The following is a 27,603-nucleotide window of genomic DNA, read 5'->3' on the forward strand; positions in this document are numbered from 1 at the left end:
AGGCTTGCCCCTGGAGCTGCCAGGGGAGGGAAGGTGTGGGTGCTCCCTGTGCTCATGGCTGGAAGCCTGGAAATTAATCAGAGGAGATGTGACCCTTGTTAGAAGGCCTCTATTGGTTTTCCATGTACAAAGCCACCCAAGAAAAAGGCAGAACCCAATGAGATGGAACTCGGTTGGAATCTACAGTTTAGCTTTTTATTCAAAGCTATGAGGAAAAAATAACTTAAGGTGGTTAAATCTCAACTTTTATTGGTTGTCGTCTTTGACTTATCTACTCACTACTTTATATTTTTCTAGTCCTTTGATTTTTGTGTACATTATTTCGAGACAGTGTTGACTACTAGGATATACATGGAAAGAGAAAAGATCTACTTATCTATTAATCAGCTATACCTTAGGCAAAATATTTAGTCAGACTATGGTTCACATATAGTGGAGATTAAAGTTAAAAACCAAAACTCCAAAGAGGGAGGAAGGAAGTAGCTTATTTTTAACCCCTGCTGTGACAACTAGAGACTGTCAATCAAAGAGGGACAGACTTCGAGGAAAAAGTTCTCCAGCCTGCATTTTATGTGCAAGCTACTCATTTTCCACCGAAAGACAAGGATTAAGGCTTTTCATCACAGGAAAGAAAAAGTACCCAAATTTTGGAGTCCTCCCTGAAGTTCCACATCTTCTTGGATTTGTGTAGTAGCAATTAGAATGGAGCTATCTGTGAACTCCGAATATCTGAGACAGGTCTCAGTTAATTTAGAAAGTTGATTTTTGCCAAGGTTGAGAACGTGCACCCGTGACACAGCCTCAGGAGGTCTTGACTAGATGTGCCCACGATGGCTGGGTCATAGCTTGCTTTTATACATTTTAGGGAGACATGAGACATCAATCAATATATGTAAGATGTATATTGATTCCATCCAGAAAGGCAGGACAGTTCAAGCACGGAGAGGGCTTCCAGGTCACAGGTTGGTGAGACACAAACTGTTGTATTCTTTTGAGTTTCTGATTAGCCTTTCCAAAGGAGGCAATCAGATAGCATCTATCTTGGTGAGCAGAGGGATAACTGAATAGACTGGGAGGCAGGCTTGCCCTAAGCAGTTCCCAGCTTGACTTTTCCCTGTGGCTTAGTGATTTGGGGCCCCCAAGATGTATTTTCCTTTTACATATCTAAAGTGAAGGCAATGTAAACATAATATATACATATGTCTGAAAAGCTAAACTTTGAGAATTGTAGGTATAAATGGCTGAAATGTCTTCTGAAATACATGGATCAGAATGCAGACCGTGTGGTACAGACAGATGCGGATTGGCACAGGACATGCACTGGCATGGCAGGTGGTCTACGTGGGATGCAGACACGCCTCAGCAGCTGACCTCTTGAACAAAGACAGGGCTGGCAGAGCTGCATATTGAGAAAAGAGTGTTGAGTTAGGATACTATGAGCAGGAAATGATAGAAAATCAACCCAAACCATGTTAAACAAAAAGAATGATTTAGGCTCCCAGCGGTGGCTTGCGCCTGTAATTTCAGCACTTTGGGAGGCTGAGGCAGGTGGATCACGAGGTCAGGAGTTCAAGACCAGCCTGGCCAGGATGGTGAAACCCCGTCTCTACTAAAAATACAAAAATTAGCCAGGCGGGTGCCTGTAATCCCAGCTACTCAGGAGGCTGAGGCAGAGAACTGCTTGAACCTGGGAGGTGGAGGCTGCAGTGAGCCGAGATGGCACCACTGCACTCCCACCTGGGCAACAGAGTGAAACTCCATCTCAAAAAAAAAAAAAAAGATTTAGCTGAAGAACACAGAGGTGGCTCAAAGGACCATCGGCAGGATTCAGAGCCACTCTGGGGTCCCAGGCACTGGAACCAGGAATTCAAACATTGTCAGCTCACTCCCCCCAACCTCTTTCTCCTTTGCTCCACTTAAGCTTCCTTCTCTGCTAATAGAGATGGACATTCTCTGCCCAGCAGGAAATGTAGCCAGCAGCAAGTGTCAAAGTCACATCCTGAAAGATCTGTAGGCAGAAATGAAAAGATGCCTTTTCTCAGTCTCAGTTTGAAAGATGTCAGGGAACGGCTCAGACTCTCCAGACTGAATTTTTATTCCCAACTTTTGAATTATCACTGTCATCGAGGGGGTGGGCTCGATGTTGACCCACCCTGGGTCATGTTCCTGTCAATGATCGAGAGCGAGCAGATTCCAAACTAGGATGTGGCTTAGCATAGACATGACCACTGGTACATTTGTTTGTGCTGAACAGCCCTTGTGACAGGTCTCTGACAATCACCACCTTGGTCATTCCTAATACCTGACTGAGGAGGAGAGGCGGGCAGTTACTATAAGAAACCCAGCTTGGCCCAGCGCGATGCTCACGCCTATAATCCCAGCACTTTGGGAGGCTGAGGCAGGCAGATTACTTGCGGTCAAGAGTTCAAGATCAGCCTGGCCAACATGAGGAAACCCTGTATCTACTAAAAATACAAAAATTAGCCGGGCATGGTGGCGAGTGCTTGTAATCCCAGCTACTCGGGAGGCTGAGGCAGGAGAATCGCTTGAACCTGGGAGGAGGAGGTTGCAGTGAGCCAAGATGGCACCACTGCACTCCAGCCTGGGCAACAGAGTGAGACTGTCTCAAAACAAAAGAACCCCAGCCTGGAGGTATTTGTGGGTGCAGTAGTCACACTGACCGGGTTCCCAGAGCTACTCCACTGCTTACTAGCCAAACTATATTTTCATGTATCAGCTTCCTTGTTTATAAAATGAAAATAATGCTGATACCAGTTTCATGAGGTTGTTAATTGGATTAAATGGTTTATTCTATGTAAAGCCCTTAGAAAACAAGCTTGGAACAGGAAAGATTAGCTATCATTATTACTAATATATATGTCACTGAAATCAAACCAGAAAGACAACTCATTCATAAAGACGATTTCTATGCTGTCTTACATGCCCTATGCAGACCGTGAAGTCTGTAAAGTTACCTCCCATTCATCATCTTTTGCTCACTAGAAGCCATCCAGGCTTTCTGTGAAAAGTGCTCAGTGGGGTTCTGAGGCTGCCCCTCGTCTTTCCGGGCCTCCGCTCCACAGTGAGAGTCTTTTTCATTTTATGTTGCAAAGCAATTTATTCCCCAAATCTAGAATCCTTATAGAGCTCCAGAGATAAAGCCTCACTTGAATGCTCATGATGGGCAAAGCTTTGTGTTGATCAGGTAGGACCATATCTCTGAGCCTCTCCCTGCTGCTCTGCAACAATGATCCCCCACTGCCCTCAGTGGCTTCATGGGTTCTATGTGCTGTCAGACCCTCTTTTACTGATCATAGCCTTCTCATTCCTATTATATCCGATAGTGCATTTCTAAGGTCTAGTTTTACGTTCCCTCAGCTTTTTTTTCTCTTTGAAAGGGAACCCTTATACACTGTTGGTGGGAGTGTAAATTAGTTTGACCATTGTGGATAACAGTGTGGTGATACCTCAGAGACCTAAAAACAGAACTACCATTCAACCCAGCAATCCCATTACTGTGTATATATCTAGAGGAATATAAATCATTCTATCATAAAGACACATGCATGCGAATGTTTACTGCAGCACTATTCACAATAGCAAAGACATGGAATCAACATAATTGCCCATTAATGACAGATTGGATGAAGGAAATGTGGTGCATATATGCCATGGAATACTATGCAACCATAAAAAAGAACAAGATCATGTCTTTTGCAGTAATATGGATGGAGCTGGAGGCCATTGTCCTTAGCAAACCAATGCAGGAACATAAAACCAAATACCGCATGTTCTCACTTATAAGTGGCAGCTAAATGATGAGAACACATGGACACATAGGACACATGAGAACACAGGGACAACACACATTGGGGCTTACTGAAGGGTGGAGGGTGGGAGGAGGGAGAGGATCAGGAAAAATAGCTATTGGATATTAGGCTTAGTACCTGGGTGACAAAATAATCTGTATAACAAACCCCTGTGACATAAGTTTACCTATACAAACAAACTTACATATGTACCCCTGAACCTAAAATAAAAATTAAAAGAATTTTTTTCTTTGCTTAATTGCATAAACTTCTATGTCTCCATCTCAATCCAGCTCAACTCAACAAAATCTCTTGAGGTTCTACTGTATACCAAGTACTGTGCTTGCTATCATTCATATTACTTCCTTTTTCTTTTCTCAGTCTCTAGTTTTCTTTTTTTCTGCGTTTCCCTGATGGAGTAATAATTTTCATGTACCTGAAGTGAAACTCTCTTACTTGCTGAAAATGTATTAAAAATAAATCTATATATATCAGAACTTTGTATGAGAGCAAATTTCAGTTGAGAAGGGGTTACAGGTACCTGACTATGTGTCTGTTAATAGAAAGTTGTATATTATTCATTTCACAGTGCATGTTCATTTTTTGTAATTAGTCCTTTTGTTGAATTTATAAAGTCCTGAGTTTTGAAATAATTCCTTTGCATATCCTTAATGAGAGATACCTCACTAATTATTAGTATTTATGGTCTCCAGTGAAGCTAAAGGTGGTCAAACCAGTCAAGAACAGACTGATGCCTAAAGAGGGACTACTCTCATCTGGGTATGACTCCTTACACCTTCATGCCTCTTAAAGTGGGAACAATAATACTTCACATTTGGAAGAAAACAGGTTTATTAGATGCTAGTAAACCTCTTTTAATATGTTACTATGTAGCTAAAGAAAGACATGATGATTAACTAATTTATTATATAATCACAAACAATTGGAAGGCAAGGACCCACAGATGAATACTATGTTTGCAGAAATCTACCTAATTTCTTTTATTTGTTTTTTTGAGACAGAGTCTTGCTCTGTCGCCCAGGCTGGAGTGCAGTGGCACAATCTTGGCTCACTGCAAGCTCCACCTCCCTGGTTCACACCATTCTCCTGCCTCAGCCTCCAGAGTAGCTGGGACTACAGGCGCCTGCCACCACACCCTGCTAAATTTTTTTTGTATTTTTAGTAGAGACAGGGTTTCACCATGTTAGCCAGGATGGTCTCAATTTCCCGACCTCATGATCTGCCCGCCTTAGCTTCCCAAAGTGTTGGGATTACAGGCGTGAGCCACCACGCCCGGCCTAAATCTACCTAATTTCATTGCTCCTACATTTATATCACATTTACTATTGAGTCACTCATTCATCAATCATTGTTGAGCATCTACTATGTGTGAAATTCCATGTTACGAGCTGAGGACTGAATGGTAAATAAGATAAAGCTATGCCCTTGAAAAGCTGACTGTTTACTAGGGGAGATAGACCTGCAAATGAATAACTATAATGCAGGGAGGTAAATATTCACAGGCAAATGTACAATGCTGTGGGAGGAGGAAGGAATAAATGACTAACCATTCTTGGTGGGAAGTCAGGAAGAGCTGTACTCACCAGTCTTAAAAGTGAGAGCAGTAGACTCCAGGAGAAGATAGTGGGCTGTGGGTAGGTCTTTCTGGAAGAGGAAGTATGTGTAAAGGTCACAGGGGATTGAAAGAGTGTGGAATGTTCAGCAGGTGGAGGGGAGCTCAGCAGGGCAGTTAGGCAGGATTGTGTGTGAGAAAAGCTGGGAGTGAAGCTGGAAAGCTGGATAACAGATTGGGAAGGCCTGTGTGTTTCATGCTAAGGATTTTAAACTTTCTCTTGGAAGGAATGATTTTATATTTCATGGGGAAATGATTTGATCAGAATCTGATAGGAAATCATAGAAATGCTTAGTAAATAGAGAACCTTCAGAGATAATTGAACAATTGCCCTTTAGATTAGCTTTCTGAGGATGCTCACTGAAAAAAGGAATTTTTGTTCAAATGTGGTTGTTGCATTCTTTCTTTTCTTTTTTTTTTTTTTGAGACAGAGTCTCACTCTCACCCAGGCTGGAGTGCAGTGGCACAATCTCAGCTCACTGCAACATCTGCCCCCCAGGTTCAAGCGATTCTCCTGCCTCAGCTTCCCAAGTAGCTGAGATTACAGGTGCCTGCCACTGTGCCTAACCAATTTTTTAATTTTTAGTAAAAGACAGGGTTTCGCCATGTTGGCCATGCGTGTCTTGAACTCCTGACCTCAGGTGATCTGCCCGCCTCAGCCTCCCAAAGTGCTGGGCTTACAGTCGTGAGCCACTGCACCCAGCCAAAATTGCATTCTTGATTCGCCTCTCAGAGAAATGTTATGTATCAGAACATATTAGTAGCTCTGTGAAGACCAGCAGAAAAGGTATTAGTTTAACTTAAGTGATACTGCACAGGGCACAGCGTGTAGACTTAGAATGCTGAGGGACACTTGCTGGCACCTTAAACTTCAAACGTGTTTTCTAATGTGTTTCTGATGAGACAAGAAAACAGACTCAACTCCCCAGAGCTCCATGCATCCTTAAAACCTCTGTTAGGACGGGCGAGGTGGCTCACGCCTGTAATCCCAGCACTTTGGGGGGCCGAAGAGGGTGGATCCCAAGGTCAAGAGATCGAGACTAGCCTGGCCAACATGGTGAAACCCCGTCTCTACTAAAAATACAAAAATTAGCTGGGCATGGTGGTGCACGCCTGTAGTCCCAGCTACTTGGGACGCTGAGGTAGAAGAATCACGTGAACTCAGGAGGCGGAGGTTGCCATAAGCCGAGATTGCACCACTGCACTCCAGCCTGGTGACAGAGTGAGACTCTGTCTCAAAAAAAAAAGCTCCATCAGAGGCATTTGAACCAGAGCAACTCCATCTTGAATAGGGGCTGGGTAAAATAAGGCTGAGACCCACTGGGCTGCATTCCCAGGAGGTTAGGCATTCTAAGTCACAGGATGAGATAAGAGGTCAGAATAACGTACAGGTCACACAGACCTTGCTGATAAAATAGCATGAGGTAAAGAAGCCAGCCAAAACACACCAAAAGGTGACAAAAGTGACCTCTGGTCGTCCTCCCTGCTTATCACATACTAATTATAATGTATTAGCATGCTAGAAGACACGCCCACCAGTGCCATGACAGTTTACAAATGCCACGGTAACCTCTGGAAGTTACCCTATATTTTCTAAAAGGGGGAGGAATCTTCAGTTCCAGGAATTGCCCACCCCTTTCCCAGAAAACTCATGCATAATCCACCCCTTATAGAATACAATTGAGAAGTAACAATAAGTACCCTTAACCGAGCAGCTTAAGCTGCTGCTCTGCCTATGGAGTTGCCATTCTTTTATTCCTTTAGTTTCCTAATAAACTTGCTTCCACTTTACTCTATGGATTCATCCTGAATTCTTTCTTACAAGAGATCCAAGATCCCTCTCTTGGGGTCTGGATAGAGACCGCTTTTCCATAACATCTCCGTGAGATAGAATCTAAACCTCTTCATATTATTTGTGGTAGGTGCCGAAAGTTGTTATCTTTAATTATCTTTTGTATTTTACATTGTTTTTAAATTCATTCCTCAGTAACAATATGCTGATGTTGTTCTTGTCATTGATAAAGTTACATTCCTCTCCCAGTGATAGGTTTTAATGAATGAATTAATCTAATTATCCAGCACACATGTGTCCAGAATTTACCATGGCCCAGACACTGTAGATACAGAAATAAATGAGGAAGGTATGTTCTCTGCTTTCTCTGGAGCTTACAGTACAGAGGATAGCCTAAGCCAAAATGTGGTCCTGTGAATTGAACTTAGCACATCAGCTCCTCTGTGATCTGGCCCCAGATGATTTGTGTGGTCTCACCTCCCACTGCTCTCCAATGTGCTACATTTGCCGTTCCCAAGACATCCCCAGGGTTTATACCTCTGAGTCTTTGTATGTCCTAAGGCCCCTGCCAGGGTATCCAGCTCTCTCTCCTTCCTCTCCTCACCTCTTCCACATCACACTTGGCCTTTGAGATTCACTTTAATCCTGAATCTTGGAATTTCCTGACACTCCTCCTCCCCAGTATGATTGGTGCCCTTTTTTTTTTGTACTCCAAATATTTCTTTGTACCCTGAGTATAACTCTGTCATAAATAACACATACCAAATAAACTTGCCATAATTACTGATTGACTTGAGTCTTTCTCCCACATTAAACTATGAGCTACCTGAGACCAGGGACTATGTTTTTTTACACTCTATGGTCAAGACCCCTAAAGGCTCTTTGTTACAAAGAGGCCAATGTGTAAACAGTCATGATGGTTCTGTAAATGGTAGCTATGTCTCCAAACCAAGAAACGATCTGTTTATATCTGCTCATATGGCTACTAAGGTGGCTGGGCTTGCCTTGGTGGGAATAGTCACATTCCACACTCAGATAACAATTGTTCAGTAAATGGTGAGTGCCAGAAGGAAAGGTAGAATTAGCTCCTCTTAGAGAATAATGAAGTTGTAATTTAGTTAATTACAACTTTATCAGATTAGGAGTTAAGAATGAACATAAGGGCGCCTGTAGTTCCAGCTACTCAGGAGGCTGAGGCAGGAGAATGGCGTGAACCCGGGAGGCGGAGCTTGCAGTGAGCCGAGATCACACCACTGCACTCCAGCCTGGGCGACAGAGCGAGACTCTGTCTCAAAAAAAAAAAAAAAAAAAAAAAAAATTAACATAAGGGCATCCCTCTTCTATGTCCCATTCTTCTATTCTATTTTTGTAGTACTCAATGCTCCTGATCCCATTTTCACCACCTAACCAGGTCAAGTGAGTAGACGCAGTGGGGTCATAGCTTGAAGCTAAAGGTCCTAGCTTGAATGGCTTCCAGAACAGGGAGCTTGTGCTACGTCCCCTGCTGCATCCAAACAGAAATGAGCTTCCTCTTCTTCTCCTGATCACACTCTTAATTTTGAGGAGTTGTATTTAAATCAAAACCACGAAGACTAAAATGCAACCCAGCCATCTAGAACAACCTGTATACACCCTTGGAGGCTGGGCCTGGAGATCAGGGCTGGTTGTAGGTGATAAAGGGGTTTCTCTTTGACCATAACATGAGATTGTTGGGCTGGGAAGATGGGTGAGAGCTAGGAAAGAGGGTGAGTAGATACCCACTGTAGTGTTGAAAGCATCCCTGCACCATTGTTTTCCTAAATTTTGAGGTTCAGTTGAGTGCAAGGAACCTTTCTAGGGCACTCACGGTGTGGCACGACCAGGTGCTAGAGATGTAATCATTTGCAAGGTATGTAAAATCATTGCAAGGTAGATAAAACTCCTGCTGTCAGAGCTTGTGGTCAAGTAAATACAAGGAGATACAGACACGTGTTATGATAGACGTCTTATAAGATATTAAGGAGGAGGTGATGATATCACACAGCCTGCTAATCAGAGAAAATTAATGGAACTGTCTAGCCCTCTCTATAGAAAAACAGATGGCTGCTTTGACTCATTTAGCTCCAGTGAAAGAGCAGTGTCAAAGTTCGGCAGTGGGGCGATCCAGTGGGCAGAAACACTCGCCCATATGTCCCTCTTTTTTTTTTTTTTTTGTGACTGAGTCTCGCTCTGTCACCCAGGCTGAAGTGCAGTGGCATGATCTCAGCTCACTGCAACCTCCGCCTCCAGGGTTCAAGTGATTCTCCTGCCTCAGCCTCCTGAGTAGCTGGGACTACAGGTGCCCACCACCACACTTGGCTAATTTTTGTATTTTTAGTAGAGACGGGGTTTCACCTTATTGGCCAGGCTGGTCTTCAACTCCTGACCTTGTGATCCACCCACCTCAGCCTCCCAAAGTGCTGGGATTACAGGCGTGAGCCACTGTGCCCAGTCATTTTTTTTTTAAGCTTTTCCAAGGAATTAATGCTGTGAAGAGAAGAGAGTCAGCGGTGGTGATATCAGTGATGGCTGGCAGCGACCAGGGTGAGCAACGTCATTGGTAGGGGTGCATCTGTGATGATACCTGGGGTATATGCACTCATTAGGAAAGGGAGAAATGAGGGAGGACCTCTCCCCTTCTTCTGAAGGCTTTGGATTGGGCTGTGGATGTTCACTACTGAAAAAGAATGGTCTTTATTTGTTGGGTCTCATCTGGATAGTGAGTGAACTCATTCTCTCCAGCACATTCTTTTACCACTGTACTTTGCATAACCAAACCAATCATCAATGGAATGAAATATCTATTACAGAATCATTAATTAAATGCACAAAGCCCAAATAAATATGGTGATGAAGCTACAAAAAGTAAAATAGAGTCTGCCTCTTTTTAAAGAAGACTTTCAAAGCGTTTTTCTTCATGGTAATTGGCATTTTACAATGAGTTGTTCTCCAAGATTGCTGTTAGGACCAGAGCCCAAGCAAGATCCTGTGATGACGAGGTTCCCTGGCAACTAAGCCCCTTAAACAGTGTTAGAGACAGACTACAAAACAGAATTCTGTACTGTGTCAGGATGCATTTAACAAGGCTTTGGTGTCTATTTGGTATTTTTATGATTTGTAGAGCACCAAGACAAGTGGGCTTAGCAGCCCAGGGTAGTTGCTATAGTAATAACTAGTGCAAGTTTTGAGATCCATTAATTTTTTTTTAGGGTTAGAAATGTTTAAATATTGTGATAGTTCTTTCTCTAAAATAAATGAAAATACAGAAAATTCACTAATTTGCTAAATTGTCAACCTCACAAAGTCCTTTAATAAAGATACTTAGAAAAAGTCTAGAAATTTAAATAAAGAAAAGCTGTCACTACAGTTGTTTCTTGAAGCCATAATCCAACCTGATACCTTCATTTTCCTTTACAAAGAAAACTATAGCCCCTCTTCTGGTATTGTCATGAATTATTGATGTTAGATTAAATATTGCTCTAGGATATAGAGCCTGGTGTTCCCTTTGACAGACTGAAAAATTGGTATGTATCAAAGAAACAATCCTTCACTACTGACCAAATTCCAATCCTTCTGTCACCATAAAAGCAGTAAATAACCAATCTAGGATTGAAATACATGGTGTGGTCACCTCACTTCCAGGCTTTTCAGGGCCTAGGCAAGAGTACAAATGGAGGCCCACATGACATAGGTCTAAAAGTTATAAACGAAGCTTGTAATTTGTTAAATAAAGTATGGTCTATCCTTCTATATTGACAAGTGTACTTTCTTTCTTTTTTTTTTTGAGACGGAGTTTTGCTCTTGTTGCCCAGGCTGGAGTGCAATGGCGTGATCTCGGCTCACTGCAACCTCCACCTCCCAGGTTCAAGAGATTGTCCTGCCTCAGCCTCCCTAGTAGCTGGGACTGCACGCACCCACTGCCATGCCCAGCTAATTTTTCGTATTTTTAGTAGAGACAAGGTTTCACTGTGTTGGCCAGACTGGTCTCGAACTCCTGACCTCAGGTGATCCACCTGCCTCAGCCTCCCAAACTGCTAGGATTACAGGCATGAGCCATTGCGCCCGGCTGACAAGTGTGCTTTCATGACACTTGGAAGGCAAGGTCTGATTTAGAATTCTTGGGCTACTTAGTGTTGCTCACTGAAGTGTGGAGAACTGGTCTAGTCCCCAGGCTGCAGCACCCACCTCCTGGGTGCCATTCTTCTCTTCTCACCACCAGCCCCACCCTTGTACTGCAGAGGCTTGTAGCACATGGGTATCTGTGTGGACACCCTAGTCTTGCACAGACAACTAATGCACCTTCCACCACCTCCCCAATGGCTGCCACGGCCCCCTGCAGTGCCACATTGGGTTCTCTAGCTGTTCTGTCCTTCCTTGGAGCAGACCCAGAGAAGAGACCAGTGCGAGGCCTGGAAAATGGCTGAGTGCCATTTGCAGAGAGAATCCTAGTGCCTCACATACCTGGAGTGAGACCTAGAAGAGAGGGCATGAGCTCCAGGCAGGTGTGTCCTTTTGGCCCTGAAGGAAGGGCATGACCACAGAAGGGCAAGAGTGAACTTCCTGAAGCAGGGGGTCCAGGGCAGGACCCCTTTCTACCCACATGATGGGGGGGTGGATATTAGGAAACCTCCTTGCACTGACTAAAGGTTCAAACCACCCCACTCTGACCTGACTATATTATACTCTCCCCCAGGGTATCTTGTTTACTTTCCTAGAATAATTACTTTTACCGGCTTCCGGACAAGCAAGAGGATATGCTATTATCCATAGGAAAATAGACCAGGAGAAGGCAAAGTGGCTTCCTAACTGCCAGATATTATTGGAAGCTTGGGTTGCAGAGAGGATATTGAAAGCAGGGAACTGAAAGCACCCTCTTAGGTTTCAGGATCCATCTTCAAAGATGGCAGCCCTTCTATAACGAGGAAAAGCCTCACCTCCTCACATCAGTCAGAACCCCTGCCCAGTGTCGCCTGCACATCTCACCCCTCTGCTCTCTCTGCCCTTTTATGGGATACCAGCAGAGCTGGCTGTGTTAGATAATCTTCTCTGCTCTCTGACAGCCATCTCTCTACTCTTCTCATCAATCTCACCCTGTCTGACATCAATGATTTCTTTGTGGGTCAGGGCCTGACCTGGATCTCTTGAAACCTGGTCTGTACCTTTTCTCACCCACAGGATGCCAATTCATCTTGCTCTGCTTACCTCTCGATGAATGACTCATCTAGGGGTGGAGTGGGGAGGCCAGCCACACCTGAAACATGTGCCTCTTGGATTCTGGAGATTTAAGTGCTCTGTACTTTGCATCTGATTTTGACTATTTCAAGCAATGGAAGGAGAGAGATGAGGATAAAGCTACTTGTTGACACTTCCTCATTTCATATCAGGAACCAGAAAATGAAAGAAAGATTTTTTTTTTTTTTTTTTTTTTTTTTTTTTTTTGGTGGTGGGCTTCTCCCTTTCACTTGTTCTGTGTTCCTCAGCTAATTTCCTGCCAGGGCAATTTCAGGTTCAACTTGCTTTTTAAAGTTATGAATCATACTAGTGACTGAAAGCCAATTTTAGTAGAGAAGAAAAGCTAAGCTGGAGGTCTATAAAGAATCAAACCTAGTAGGAAATATGAATTATTATTTTTGGAACTTTTGGCAAACACCCACTAAATCATTATTCATTCATTCACGAAAAAAAATGTTGAAGACATGCTCAACGGATGGTATAATACAAAGGAGTTAAATACTTTTCTCTGAAAGATGCATAGATTTTTTAAAAATTGAATCCTTATTTTTTCATGGAGTGAAACAAAACTTAGAAGTAGTAGTTACTATAAATGCGTCAAGTGTGTTGCTATTGAAAAGAACAAGAGGGCCAGGCATGGTGGCTCATGCCTGTAATCCCAACACATTGGGAGGCTGAGGTGGGCGGATCACTTGAGGTCAGGAGTTCAAGACCAGCCTGGCCAACATGGTGAAAGCTTGTCTCTACTAAAAATACAAAAATTAGCCAGGCATGGTGGTGCATGCCTGTAATCCCAGCTAGTCAGAAAACTGAGACATGAGAATTGTTTGAACCTGGGAGGTGGAGGTTGCAGTGAGCTGACCATGCCACTGCACTCCAGCCTGGGCAACAGAGACCCTGTCTCAAAAAAAACAAAAAAGAAAAAAGAAACTGTTGAGTTCCTCAACTAGGAACTAGGATGATGAATTCCTAACATTAAACATTTATTTTCTAAATCTTAGAGCTGGAGGACACCTCATCGATTATCTCGTCAATGATACACACAACTTTTCAACTTCAATAATGAGAGGTCCAGAGAGGGTGAATGACTTGCCTGAAGTTGCACAGCTGCTCAGCCTGTAGCAAAACCAGGCCTGAAGTCTGGATCTCCCATCTTTCTATGAGCAAGTGCTCTCTCCAGGAACAATCATGATAGTTATTATTCATCAATTATAAAAGCAAGGCACTTTCTCTTATGCAATACTACTTAATAGTCATACCTCAGAAAAGGAATCTCATTCCCAAGGTCACATTCTTTCCATTGGTCAGCTCCACTTTGCCCTACGCTACAGTACTGGGAACGATCTTCTTCTGCTTGTCACCTTTTCTTAAGCAGCCAAGACCAAATGGGGAAAATGAGAATCTGTCTCCACATTCATGTTTGCTTGTCCACTACTTCATTTCTTCCGTCTTTCATTCTCTGCACAAAGTGTTGAGTCAGGTGCCATGGAAGATTGAAAAATAAAACAGAAGGTAAGATATAGACCTACCCCTTAACTTAAGATATCCAACATCTTGAGAGGTGACAGCCTGCTGGCAGTCCTCGCTCACTCTCCGCACCTCCTCTGCCTGGGCTCTCACTTTGGCGGCACTTCAGGAGCCCTTCAGCCCACCGCTGCACTGTGGGAGCCACTTTCTGGGCTGGCCAAGACCGGAGCCGGCTCCCTCAGCTTGCAGGGAGGTGTGGAGAGGCGCGAGCGGGAACCGGGGCTGTGCGCGGGGCTTGTGGGCCAGCTGGAGTTCCGGGTGGGCGTGGGCTTGGCGGGCCCTGCACTCGGAGGAGCCGGCCGGCCCCGGGTAATGCGGGGCTTGGCACCCGGGCCAGCGGCTGCGGAGGGTGTACTGGGTCCCCCAGCAGTGCCAGCCCACTGGCGCTGCGCTCGATTTCTCGCCGGGCCTTAGCTGCCTTCCCGCCGGGCAGGGCTGGGGACCTGCAGCCCGCCATGCCTGAGCCTCCCACCCCGTCCCTGGGCTCCTGTGCAGCCCGAGCCTCCCCGATGAGCACCGACCCTGTTCCACGGTGCCTAGTCCCATCGACCATCTAAGGGCTGAGGAGTGCAGGTGCATGGCGTGGGACTGGCAGGCAACTCCACCTGCAGCCCCGGTGCGGGATCCACTGGGTGAAGCCAGTTGGGCTTCTGAGTCTGCTGGGAATGTGGAGAACCTTGGTGTAGCTCAAGGTTTGTAAACACGCCAATCGGCACTGTGTGTCTAGCTCAGGGTTTGTGAATGCACCAGTTGACACTGTGTCTAGCTACTCTGGTGGGGACTTGGAAAACCTTCATGTCAAAACTCTGTGTAGCTAATCTGGTGGGGACATGGAGAACCTTTGTCTAGCTCAGAGATTGTAAACTCACCAATCAGCACCCTGTGAAAACGCGTCTGGAATTGGCGGGTTCTTGGTCTCACTGACTTCAAGAATGAAGCCACGGACCTTCGCGGTGAGCGGCACAGCTCTTAAGGTGGCGCGTCTGGCGTTGTTCTTTCCTTCTGATGTTTGGACGTGTTCGGAGTTTTTTCCTCCTAGGTGGGTTCTTGGTCTCACTGGCTCAGAAGCGAAGCTGCAGATTTTCGTGGTGTTACAGCTCCTAAGGTGGTGTATCTAGAGTTGTTCATTTCTCCAGCTGGGTTCATGGTCTCGCTGGCTTCAAGAGTGAAGTTGCAGATGTTTGCGGTGAGTGTTACAGCTCATGAAAACAATGTAGACCCGAAGAGTAAGCAGTAGCAAGACTTGTTGCAAACAGCAAAACAACAAACCTTCCATAGTGTGGAAAGGGACTCAGCGGGTTGCCACTGCCTGCTCAGGCAGCCTGCTTTTATTCTCTTATCTGGCTCCACCCACATCCTGCTGATTGGTAGAGCCAAGTGGTCTGTTTTGACAGGGTGCTGATTGGTGCCTTTACAGTCCCTGAGCTAGACACAAAGTTTCTCCACATCTCCACCAGAGTAGCTAGATACAGAGTGTCCACACAAAGGTTCTCCAAGGCCCCACCAGAGTAGATACAGAGTGTTGATTGGTGCATTCACAAACCCTGAGCTAGACACAGGGTGCTGATTGGTGTATTCACAATCCCTGAGCTAGACATAAAGGCTCTCCACGTTCCCACTGGATTAGCTAGATACAGAGTGTCAATTGGTGTATTCGAAAACCCAGAGCTAGACACAGGGTGCTGATTGGTGTATTTACAATCCCTGAGCTAGACATAAAGGTTCTCCACATCCCCACCAGACTCAGGAGCCCAGCTGGCTTCACCCAGTGGATCCCGCACTGGGGCTGCAGGTGGAGCTGCCTGCCAGTCCCGTGCTGTGCGCCCGCACTCCTCAGCCCTTGGGTGGTCAATGGGACTGGGCACCGTGGAACAGTGGGAGGCGCTCATCGGGGAGGGTCCGGCCGCACAGGACCCCACAGAGGGGGTGGGAGGCTCAGGCAGGTCCCGAGCCCTGCCCCGCGGGAAGGCAGCTAAGGCCCGGCGAGAAATCGAGCGCAGCGCCAGTGGGCTGGCACTGCTGGGGGACCCAGTACACCCTCTGGAGCCGCTGGCCCGGGTGCCAAGCCCCGCATTACCTGGGGCCAGCCGGCTCCTCGGAGTGTGGGGCCGCCAAGCCCAGGCCCACCCGGAACTCCAGCTGGCCCTCAAGTGCCATGTGCAGCCCCATTTCCCGCTCTCGCCTCTCCCTCCACACCTCCCTGCAAGCTGAGGGAGCCGGCTCCGGTCTTGGCCAGCCCAGAAAGGGGCCCCCACGGTGCAGCGGTGGGCTGAAGGGCTCCTGAAGTGCCGCCAAAGTGGGAGCCCAGGCAGAGGAGGTGCAGAGAGCAAGCGAGGGCTGCCAGCACACTATCACCTCTCAAAAACAGACCACTGGGCTCTACCAGTCAGCAGGATGTGGGTGGAGCCAGATAAGAGAATAAAAGCATGCTGCCCCAACCAGCAGTGGCAACCCGCTTGGGTCCGCTTCCACACTGTGGAAGCTTTGTTCTTTCACTCTTTGCAATAAATCTTGCTTCTGCTCACTCTTTGGGTCCACACTGCTTTTATGAGCTGTAACACTCACCGCAAAGGTCTGCAGCTTCACTCCTGAGACCACGAACCCACCAGAAGGAAGAAACTCCGAACACATCTGAACATCAGAAGGAACAAACTTCAGACGCGCCACCTTAAGAGCTGTAACACTCACCGCGAGGGTCCGCGGCTTCATTCTTGAAGTCAGTGAGACCAAGAACCCACCAATTCCGGACACAATCTAAAAGTGGATATAGGTCAGGCACAATGGCTCACTTCTGTAATCCCAGCACTTTAAGAGGCCAAGGCAGGAGGATTGCTTTAAGCCCAGGAGTTTGAGAGCAGCCTGGGCAACAACGAGAAATCCTATCTCTACAAAAAAAAAAAAAAAAGAAAATTAGCTGGGCACCTGTAGTCCTAGCTACTTGGGAGGCTGAGGCAGGATGATCCCTTGATCCCAGGAGTTCAAGGCTGCAGTGAGCTATGATTGTACCACTACACTCCAGACTGGGTCTGTCTCAAATAAATAAAAGCAAGACTCTGTCTCAATAAATTAAAGGGGAATATAAGACTTGTTCACAAATAACTATAGTCACTAACTATACTGTGCAATATGTCTCAAAAAAACTTACTCTAATTGTCTAACTGAAACTTCTTACCCTTTAGTCAGTATCTACCCATTCTCCTAAGCCCTAGCCTCTAACCACCATTCTACTCTGTCTTTCTAGAAGTTCAATTGTTTTAGATTCCACAGGTAAGTGAGAACTGCAGTCTTTTTCTGTGCCTGGTTATGGTTTATTTCACTTAGTTTAATGTCCTCCAGGTTCATTTCATGTTGTTGCAAATGATAGGATTTCTTTATTTTTAAAGGCTGAATAGTAATCCATTGTGGGTATCTATTACATTTTCTTTATCCATTCATCCATTTATAGACACTTACTTTGATTCCACAACTTGTCATTGTGAATAAGGCTGTAATTAACATGGGATTGCAGATAACTCAACATACTAATTTCATACTAATTTTAAATCCTTTGTATCTATACCTACAAGACGGATTGCTGGATCATATCGTGATTTTATTTTTAGTGTTTTGAGGAACCTCCATAGTGTGGTTTTCTGTAATGGCTTTACTAATTTACATCCCACCAACAGCGTACAAGGATTCCTTTTTCTCTACATCCTCATCAACACTTGTTACCTTTTGTCCTTTTGATAATAGCTATTCTAAGTGTGAGATATTTCATTGTGTTTTTAATTTGCATTTTCCTAGTGATTAGTGATGTTAAGCATTTTTTGTGTATCTATTGGCCATTTTTATGTCTTCTTTCGAGAAATATCTATTAAGATCCTTTGCCCATTTTTAAATTGGGTTATTTGTTTTCTTTTTGTTTAATTATTTGAGTTCCTTTGGATATTAAGCCCTTATCAGATGTACAGCTTGCAAATATTTTCTCCCAATCCATAGGTTGTCTCTTTATTAATTGTTTCCTTTGCCACACAGAAGCTTTTTTGTTTGGTGTAGTCCCTTTGGCTATTTTTGTTTTTGTTGTCTGAGCCTTTTGGGTCAAATCCAAAAAAATTGCCCAAATCAGTGCTGTGTAGTTTTTTCCTTATGTTTTTTTCCATTAGTTTTACAGTTTCAAGTCCTATATTTAAGTATTTAATCACTTTGAGTTTTTTTTTTTTTTTAAATAGACGGGATTTTGTCATGTTGCCCAGATCTTGAACTCCTGAGGTTAAGCAATCTGCCTGCCTGGCCTCCCAAAGTGCTGGGATGACAGGCATGAGCCATTGTGCCCAGCCTGAGTTGATTTTTGCAGATGGTGTAAGAGTCTGATATCATTCTTTTGCATGTGGTTATCCTGTTTCCCCAATGCCCTTTATTGAAGAGATTGTCCTTTTCCCATTGTGTGTTTTTGACATCTTTGTCAAAAATTAATGAATTATAATGTGTGGGTTCATTTCTGGATTCTCTGTTTTTCTATTCCATTGGTCAATGTATGTGTTTTTATGCCAATACCATGCTGTTTTAACTATTATAGCTTTGTAATATAGTTTGAAATCAGGTTAAGGTGATGCCTCTAGCTTTGTCCTTTTTTTTTTTTTTTTTTTTGAGACAGGGTCTCACTTTGTCACCCAGTCTGGAGTGCAGTGGTGCAATCATAGCTCACTGTGGACTCAAACTCTTGAGCTAAAGAGATCCTCTCACCTCAACCTTCTAAGGAGTTGGAATTATAGATGTGCATCACCATGTCTGGCACATTTTTATTATTATTTTTATTTTTTGTAGAGACAAATTCTTGCTATGTTTTCTAGGCGGTCTTGAACCCCTGGAATCAAGTGATCCTCTTGTCTCAGCTTCCCAAAGTGCTGGGATTACAGATGTGAGCCACCATTCCCAGCTGCTTTGTTCTTTTTGCTAAATTTTGCCTTAGCTATTCAGGTTTGCGTGTGTGTGTGTGTGTGTGTGTGTGTGTGTGGTTACATACGAATTTTAGGATTATTTTTTCTAAGTCTGTGAAAAATGACATTGGAATTTTAATAGGAATTTCACTGAATCTGTAGATTGCTTTGGGCACTATAGACTTTCTAAAAATATTAATTCTTTAAATTCATGAACACAGGATATTTTTCCATTTGTGTCTTCAAATTTTTTCATTAATATTTTATAGTTTTAGTGTACAGATCTTTCACTTCTTTGGTTAAATTTATTTCTAAGGACTTACTTTTTTTTGTAGCTATTGTAAATGGGATTGTTTTCTTGATTTATTTTTTGTATAGCCTGCTGTTAATGTATAGAAACCCTAGTGATTTTTGTGCATTGATTTTGTACCCTGCAACTTTACAGAATTTGCTTATTAGTTCTAACAATTTTTTTAATGGAGTCTTCAGGGTTTTGTATATATAAGGTCATGTTATCAGCAAATAGTGAAAATTTTACTAGTTTTCTTTTCTATTTGAATGCCTTTTATTTCTTAAAGAATAATTTAAAATAATGAACTTAAGGGGAAATCTAGGTTTTCCAAATAGATCCTTGGAAAGTAATAAAAACTTCTTAACTTCTAGACAGTCCAGTCTTATAGGATGTAAAAATTCAGATGCTAACTAAAATCTAGTTAATAACAAAACAAAAATTTTTATTAAATTTACTGAGCTCTCACCCTGAGTTACGTAAATTTGAACAAATTGGTGGATAAGTCAATATTCAGATTTTGATGGAAATGAATAAAAAGTGAGTTGAATAGAAAGATTTTGATTGGGCAAAAGCAGCACTTCATTTTTTGTCTTTTTTCTTTCTTTTTGTTTATTTGTTTAGCACTCTGCCACCTTGCAACCCTACATGGTTACTCTATGAGAAAATAAAATATAAAACCAAATGTCTTAACTTGTGAAATTACGCAACACCTCCATGATGTCTTTGGGCATTCTAAACCTTAATAATTTAGATTGAAGGCAGGTAGAAATTTGGAACAAATATGGATCTACTTTCTGTTCACAACCTACTAGTACACAATGAAAAACTCTAATTCTGGGTTTGAGATTCTTTGAAAAAGGAAAAAGAATGGCACCATAAATGAGAAGGAAAATGTGGCCCTATCACTAGTTAAATTAAAGCCTGTAGAACACAAGAATAGAATTTTCACTTTGCCTTTGAACGCTCCTTTCAGATTTATTACCGCTGTGTTCACAACCTAGGTATTTAAGTTTAAAGTTAAAAAAATAATAACGTGACTTCAAGAACAGGGAGAAACAGGACTTCAGCTACATCTGTGATACTTTATTTCCTTAGAAACATGTGAGGTAAACATGGGGAAATGGGAACATTTATTAAATCTGGATGGTGGTGACTGAGAGCATGTTATTTTCTTCTCCCTATTTTCTTGACTGTTTGAAATGCCTCATAATAAAACACCTGCACACAGGCTTTCTGAAGATCTGATCATTTTTATAAGCCATCAAATCTTTCCACTTCTTTTATCATTGTTTTGATTTACCACTGAGGAAATTACACCACAAAAATGACAGTGTAGAGTGACTAGGACTTCCAACCAATTAGTAGAGATAGGGAAAGTGACCAGTAGAAGTGGACAATCTGGAGGGGCAAAAATTTGTTTATCCCTCAGGTCCCTCCAAAGCTTGTTGAGGAGATTGCTGCTAGATGCATGGTGTAGGCGGAGCACACGGGCATGATGGGTAATTCTCCCCTGGCGCAGGTTCCCTCTCTGCTGGGCATTGGCTGGGCTACTTCTGAGGTGATTTGGCTGCCACAGGACCTAAGAATGCCTTTTCAAGAGTCTAGGTAAGGGTGCCTCACCCACAAAACTGGGGGAACATCTCAAATACTTCGTGAAACATCACGTCAAGTTTAGATTTTCAGAGGTAAAAGGAAGAAAGTTCAAACATATGATACCAAGGCAGGATATCTGACTATCTTTTAATTATATTTTGTCCTCTTTCAGGCTCATAATGTGGTTTTGACTTGGGGGCAGGAGATTTAGTTGTGGCTGGCCCTACCTAAAAGGATGGTGGTTAAGTTAAAGCACCGTAGAAGCTGTCCAAATCTCCCATGACACTTTCAGTCCACCACTAACATTCTGCGACTTGGCAGTTGTACCCAGTACAATCTATTATATGGTAGGCTTAGGTTCCTTTTAGCTACCTGATAGAGTACCAGGCAAATTCATGAACTAGGTAAGCAGTGTTTCTTTTGTTTTGTTTTGTTTTTTGTTTTTTGTTTTGAGACAGGGTCTCACTCTGTCACCAGGCTGGAGTACAGTGGTGAGATCTTGGTTCACTGCAGCCTCTGCCTCCTGGGTTCAAGCAATTCTCCTGCCTCAGCCTCCCAAGTAGCTGGAATTACAGGTGTGCACCACCAGGCCCAGCTAATTTTTAGTAGAGTTGGGGTTTTGCCATGTTGGCCAGGCTGGTCTCGAACTCTTGGCCTCAGGTGATCCACTCGCCTCGGCCTCCCAAAGTACTGGGATTACAGGGGTGAGCCACTGCACCCGAACAGTAAGCACTGTTTTTAATAGGTGATATGAGAGATTGAGTGCTTCTAATGAGACAGTTACTGGAGTATTTCTTTGTGTGCCTTGTTTAATTCTCACGCTATACTTTAAGATAGGTAGTTTCTTCCCTACCTAAATTACAAGGAATCAGAAGCTCAAATAATTTGACAAAAGTCACATGATAAACGATCGAGACAGGATTTGAACCCAGGACTGTCTAATGCAGCAGGCATGGTCTTTTAAAATATCCCATGCTGTCTCCTCATCCTTCGTGACCATTTGGGGGGCTTTAGTCTTACCTTATTCTCTTTAGGAGATGGGGGTGGGTACATGGAGAAGGAGTAGCTACGTAGTGGCAGCTTTAGGGCTGAAATGGGATATCTCTCCTCCTCTCCAAGAACGGTTGCTCTGCATCCTGTATCTTCATGTCTTTTTGGGGACATTGTCCATTACTGTGTAGTACCCACTCTCCCACTCTATTAGCTACATCCCTCTCTGTACAATGTGTGCAAATCTCTCTTATTTTTCAGGAAGCTTCCATATGACATTGCATTTCCCTTTAACTATCACCCAATCTGGTAGCTACTCACCACATGTGGTAAGTGAGTACTTGAAATATGGCAGGTATAACTGAGGGGTTGCCTTTAAGATTTTAGAAATGGAAGCAGTACATAATATTTTTCTTCTCTCTCTCTCTTTTTACTTTTGCAAAGATAGGGTCTCGCTTTGTTGCCCAGCTTGGTCTCAAACTCCTGACCTCAAGTGATCCACCTGCCCTGGCCTCCCAAAGTGCTGGGATTACAGGCATGAGCTACCATGCCCAGCCAAAAATATCTGTCCATTAAACTCAACTCTACCATTCTGGACTGTATTCCACTCTGCATCACATAAGACATTATTGTATGTCAGTGGATGTATTAAGTGTGTTCATCATCTAGTATTATACATAAGTGCTTCCTCTATCTAGTCTGTCAATGGATGGATTCAGTTTCTTTTTTTTTTTTTTTTTTTTTTTTGAGACAGAGTCTCACTCTGTTGCACAGGCTGGAGTGTAGCCGCACGATCTCGGCTTACTGCAACTTCTGCCTCCCGGGTTCAAACAATCCTCCTGCCTCAGCCTCCCTAGTAGCTGAGATTACAGGCATGTGCCAGCTTGCCTGGCTAATTTTTATATTTTTAGTAGAGATGGGTTTTTACCATGTTGGCCAGGCTGGTCTCAAACTCCTGACCTCAGGTGATCTGCCTGCCTCGGCATCTGAAAGTATTGGGATTCTAGGCGTGAGCCACCATGCCCAGCCTCAGTTTCAGTTATTTTTTACATGCACCCATGTGTTTATATACACACTGTAACATGTTTATTGGAAAATTTTATTCAGAGAGCACAGGTTCCAGAAATACCTATGCATATCGTAGTTGATAATTAAACTGAAATATTATTGTAATTATAATATCTTTAAATTATTTATCTAGTTTTCTATCTTACTGTATCAGCTGGGATTCTCCAGAGAAACGGAACCAATGGGAGATACATGTTTATTATAAGGAATTGGCTCAGCAATTACAGAGACCAAGAAGTCCCAGGATCTGTAGTCAGCAAGCTGGAGATCCAGGAGAGCTGGTGGTTTAGATCCAGTTTGAGTTTGAAGGTCTGAGAGCTAGGAAAGCCAGTGGTGTTAAGTGGCACACTGACCATTTCTAAGTAGTCCAGGCAGAACTCTCTGGCCTTTAATGTGAAAGAATAAATTCAACTCAACACAAATAAATAGGACTCGAGGAAGTTGAGAATGTGGGAACTGCTTTTGGCAATTTCACTTGGAGGTGACAGTCATTCTAGAGGATAATAGGTAACATGAATTGCGAGAGTATCACAGATTTGGACCCCGTGAGGATTTATCTAAGGAATAATCCCAAAGATTTTTTTAAATGTACATATTCAAATATATTTATAGCAGAGATATTGAAAGCAGGGGAAATTGCAGGTAACTTTCATGTTCAAGAGGCAGGTAAAACTTAAATAAACAGATACGACCTCTTCATGAAATACTAAGTAGCAGTAAAATGAATAATCTTGAAGCCATTGTTCTGTGGAAAAGTGTATGTGACCTTAATGCTCATTTTCCCCTTAATTTCAGGGGCTCATTGTTGCAGATATGTGACATGTGAGCCAAAACCATGGTACAGTTCCTCAAAATCATCATATTATCCCCAAGGCACTATTGAGCAACACAGAATTTCTGACAGTCTTGTGGAAATTAAAACTGAAAGTTCTCTTCTCCGGTTTTTACTGCCATATTTTATTCTCCACTCTTTAATTTTTTTTTTTTTTTTTTTAGACAGTCTCACTCTGTCACCCAGGTTGGAGTGCAATGGCATGATCTTGGCTCACTGCAACCTCCACCACCTGGGTTCAAGCAATTCTCCCACCTCAGCCTCCCGAGTAGCTGGGATTACAGGCACCTGCCATCACGCCAGGCTAATTTTTCTATTTTTGTAGAGACGGGGTTTCACCATGTTGCCCAGGATGGTCTTGAACTCCTGACCTCAGGTGATCCACCCACCTCGGCCTCCAAAGTGCTGGGATTACAGGCATGAGCCACTGCGCCCGGCCTCATTCTCCACTCTTAAGAGACACACTGACATAACAGCTTACTGTGTACCTTCCAGACCTTTTATGCATATACAAACCATAATAACAATAAATACAAACATACCTTTTTCATTGTGCAGAAATTGGCACACACTATACTCAGTACTCTGTAACTTGCATTTTTCATGTAATGATATATAATAGAAACCTCTGTAAATGTATAGATCTGTTTCCTTTTAGTGGCTGCATGTTCATGCAGCCACTAAAAGGAAACAGATCACTGGGTGCGGTGACTCATGCCTGTAATCCCAGCACTTTGGGAGGCTGAGGCGGTCAGATCACTTGAGATCAGGAGTTCAAGACCAGCCTGGCCAACATGGTGAAACTCTGTCTCTACTAAAAATACAAAAACAATTAGCTGGGTATGGTGGCACCTGCCTGTAGTCACAGCTACTCAGGAGGCTGATCCAGGAGAATTGCTTGAACTCAAGAGGTGGAGGTTGCAGTGAGCCGAGATGTGCCACTGCACTCCAGCCTGTGCAACAGAGCAAGACTCTGTCTCAAAAAAAAAAAAAAAGGAAACAGATCTATAGATTCACAGAGGTTTCTATGATATATTAAATATCATCAATGCCTAAATATAGATATACTGAATATCCATTGATGAATATGCTAAATATCCATCAATGTCTATGATTGAGTAAATTATTGTATAATAATTAATATTGTATAATAACTTAATCATAGGCATTGATGGGTATTTAGGTTATTTCTAATTTTCTGTCTATTAATCAGTGCTGTAGAACATCACATTGATTCATTATATCTGTGATATCATACTGGTCAGCAAGGATGAGTAAGAGGTGGCTTGTGCAAGTTGGAAGCCTTGGTGAGACCCATGTACTCCAGAGAATGGGAAATAAATCCTGCAAAGATCCAGAGATCTGCCAATTCAGGAGGGTTTTTAGGGGCCTAGTGGACAGGAGTGTGTTGGTGCATATCCTCCAAAGTAAGGGCACATTGCTGCATCTTGCATCCCCTAACACAAAGAAGGAAGCACAGTGCCTGATGGGCCTCTATGAATTCTGGAGGCGACATAGTCTACACCTGGGAATATGGCTGTGACTCACACCCAAGAGGCCCAAAGACCTATGAACTCTCAAAATTGGTCTACCAGGGCCTTTTCCCAAGAGAGCACTCCACTTCGAAGAAAAAGTGCTGGTAGTAAGAGAGAATAATAAAGAGAAGATCTAAATACATGTGAGAGAGGACACACCCAAGAAATCTCAGAAAGCAAGCCACTTGATTTTTGAACACTGTATTCATTACATTTTGTTGTCTTCAGGTAACAGAAGTGAGGGTCCTATGAAGTTAAAAAGCTACCCTGAACCATGCCTCCTTCTAAAAGTTCAGCAAACCAATTTCACATAAAATGAGTGTGGGAAATTTATAGCAACCAATTCCTACACAAAGCTATTATAAGAAAAAGATAAAGAGCAAAATAATATCCCTACAGACAATGAAAGCATGGCAGAAAGCCATGTCCACAGAGAAGATCGAAATTGTAATCTTCTCTTTCACAATGAGTTAAAAGGCAATAAGAAAATTGTACAAAAAGGTGAAATAATAACACAAATCAGAATTTCTAAAAACTTAGAATGTGGTCACAGAACTAAGGAAAGAGCTAGAAAGAAAATAAATAATTTCTTAAATGAAAACTAAACAAGAAAAAATGCAAGCACAAACTCCTTAAAAGAAATAGAAGATGGAAAGGGAAAACATTTTTAAAGGTTAAAAAATGAAGAAATATATGAAAAAACAAAGAGAAATTGATAAATCTTGAAGATAGACACAGAGGATATAAAATATGGCTAATAGGAGTTTCTGGAAAAAAATACAAAAGTTAGGGAAAAGAACAACTACCACAAATTATAGTTCAAGAAAACTGTATGAAATAGAAAAAGAATTGAAATTCTGTATTGAAGAAAGTGCGTTGCATGTTTGAGAATATTGACCCAGAATGGCCAACAGTAGGACATATTTTAGTAAAAGTACAGGATTACAGGATTTTAGAGAAAAAGAAAGAAAATCCTTTGGGCCTCTAGCCAAAAAGATCATGTTATTTATAAGGGAAAGAAACTGAGATTATCATTTTTCAACACCATCACTTTACGTTAGAAGAAAATGGAGTCAACATTTTAAACGCTCAAGGACAGAAAATTACAGCCAAGAATTTTATATCCAGGAAAAATGAATTTTAAGTATGAAGGGTATAGACAATCTGTTTTCAACTTGTGAGAACTTGGAGAATATTATATTCATGAAACAGTGATCAACTCGTAGCAATAAGCATGTTTACAGCCCAGATTGTGGTCTTGAAATGCCATTTCCCTCTAAAAGAAACTGGGGAAGCTTTTGATCCAGGAACATGGGATGAGATGAGTTTTGCCTAGCTAAATCAGTGGCAAACATTTTTTGCAAACAAGTTATGGGAGGAAGTAGACGCCATAACATGATTTGTGAGTTGTTCTGTTGGAGGAGGCTACAGAAAGGATGAGACAAAGGTTTGGTTTTATAAAACAGTCTCCTCACATTGATTTGTTTGGTCACAAACTTAAAAACATGCCCCAGGATGCCCTTAACCTGGAAATTTTGTTTCTGGAGGTATGCAAACTCCCCCTGAAATCATCTTTCTGGTTTACACGGTGCTTGGTATGGAATAATGAAGGTTCAGTGTTTGGCTCTGATAAGGAGAGAGGGACCAGTATACATTAGGCTGCAAAGTTACCTTTAAAAATTGAAAAAGTGCTTAGATACAGCTTAAGAGCTGTAGAATTATCTGGAATGTTTTATACACAACATCAATACAGGTAACTACAAAATGTGTACATCATATGTTTTTAAAGACTTTTTTGCTCACATTCTCTTACATGTTGTTCCTGAAGGTCTTTGGCCCAGAGCTTAGATGAGATTTATGGGGAGAGTGGCATAGGCAATTTGGGAAGGAAAGAGGAAGGAGAAGAAAGGTGCCTGCCAGGTAAATGTCAGCCCTCAGTTTAAAGGTTAATTTGGGGTAAGTAGGCTGAGGTGGAGTCACGGAAGAGTAGCTCAGTGCAGGAATGAGGGTGTTCCACACCTCAATCAGTTCCAGCAAGCCTGGCCCAGCATTTTTTGTGTTTAGAATTGCCTCTCTCTGGTGCATTTTGATTCAGCTTCCAAGTCATCATCTTTTCTGATGTGGCTCTCAGTCTCTCAGCAAGCTCAACCCTAGTCTTCCCCTCCTTGGATTTAATAAGACTTTTTGTTTTCCTGAGACAGGGTCTTGCTCTGTCGCCCAGGCTGTGGTACAGTAGTGCGATCATAGCTCACTACAGCCTTGAACTTCCGTGCTGCAGCAATCCTCCCGCCTCAGCCTCCTGAGTCATTGGGACTATAGGCACATGCTTCTGTGCCTGGCTAATTTTTAAAATTTTTTGTAGT

This window comes from Symphalangus syndactylus, chromosome 23 (assembly GCF_028878055.3).
Source record: "Symphalangus syndactylus isolate Jambi chromosome 23, NHGRI_mSymSyn1-v2.1_pri, whole genome shotgun sequence".
Taxonomy (NCBI): domain Eukaryota; kingdom Metazoa; phylum Chordata; class Mammalia; order Primates; family Hylobatidae; genus Symphalangus; species Symphalangus syndactylus.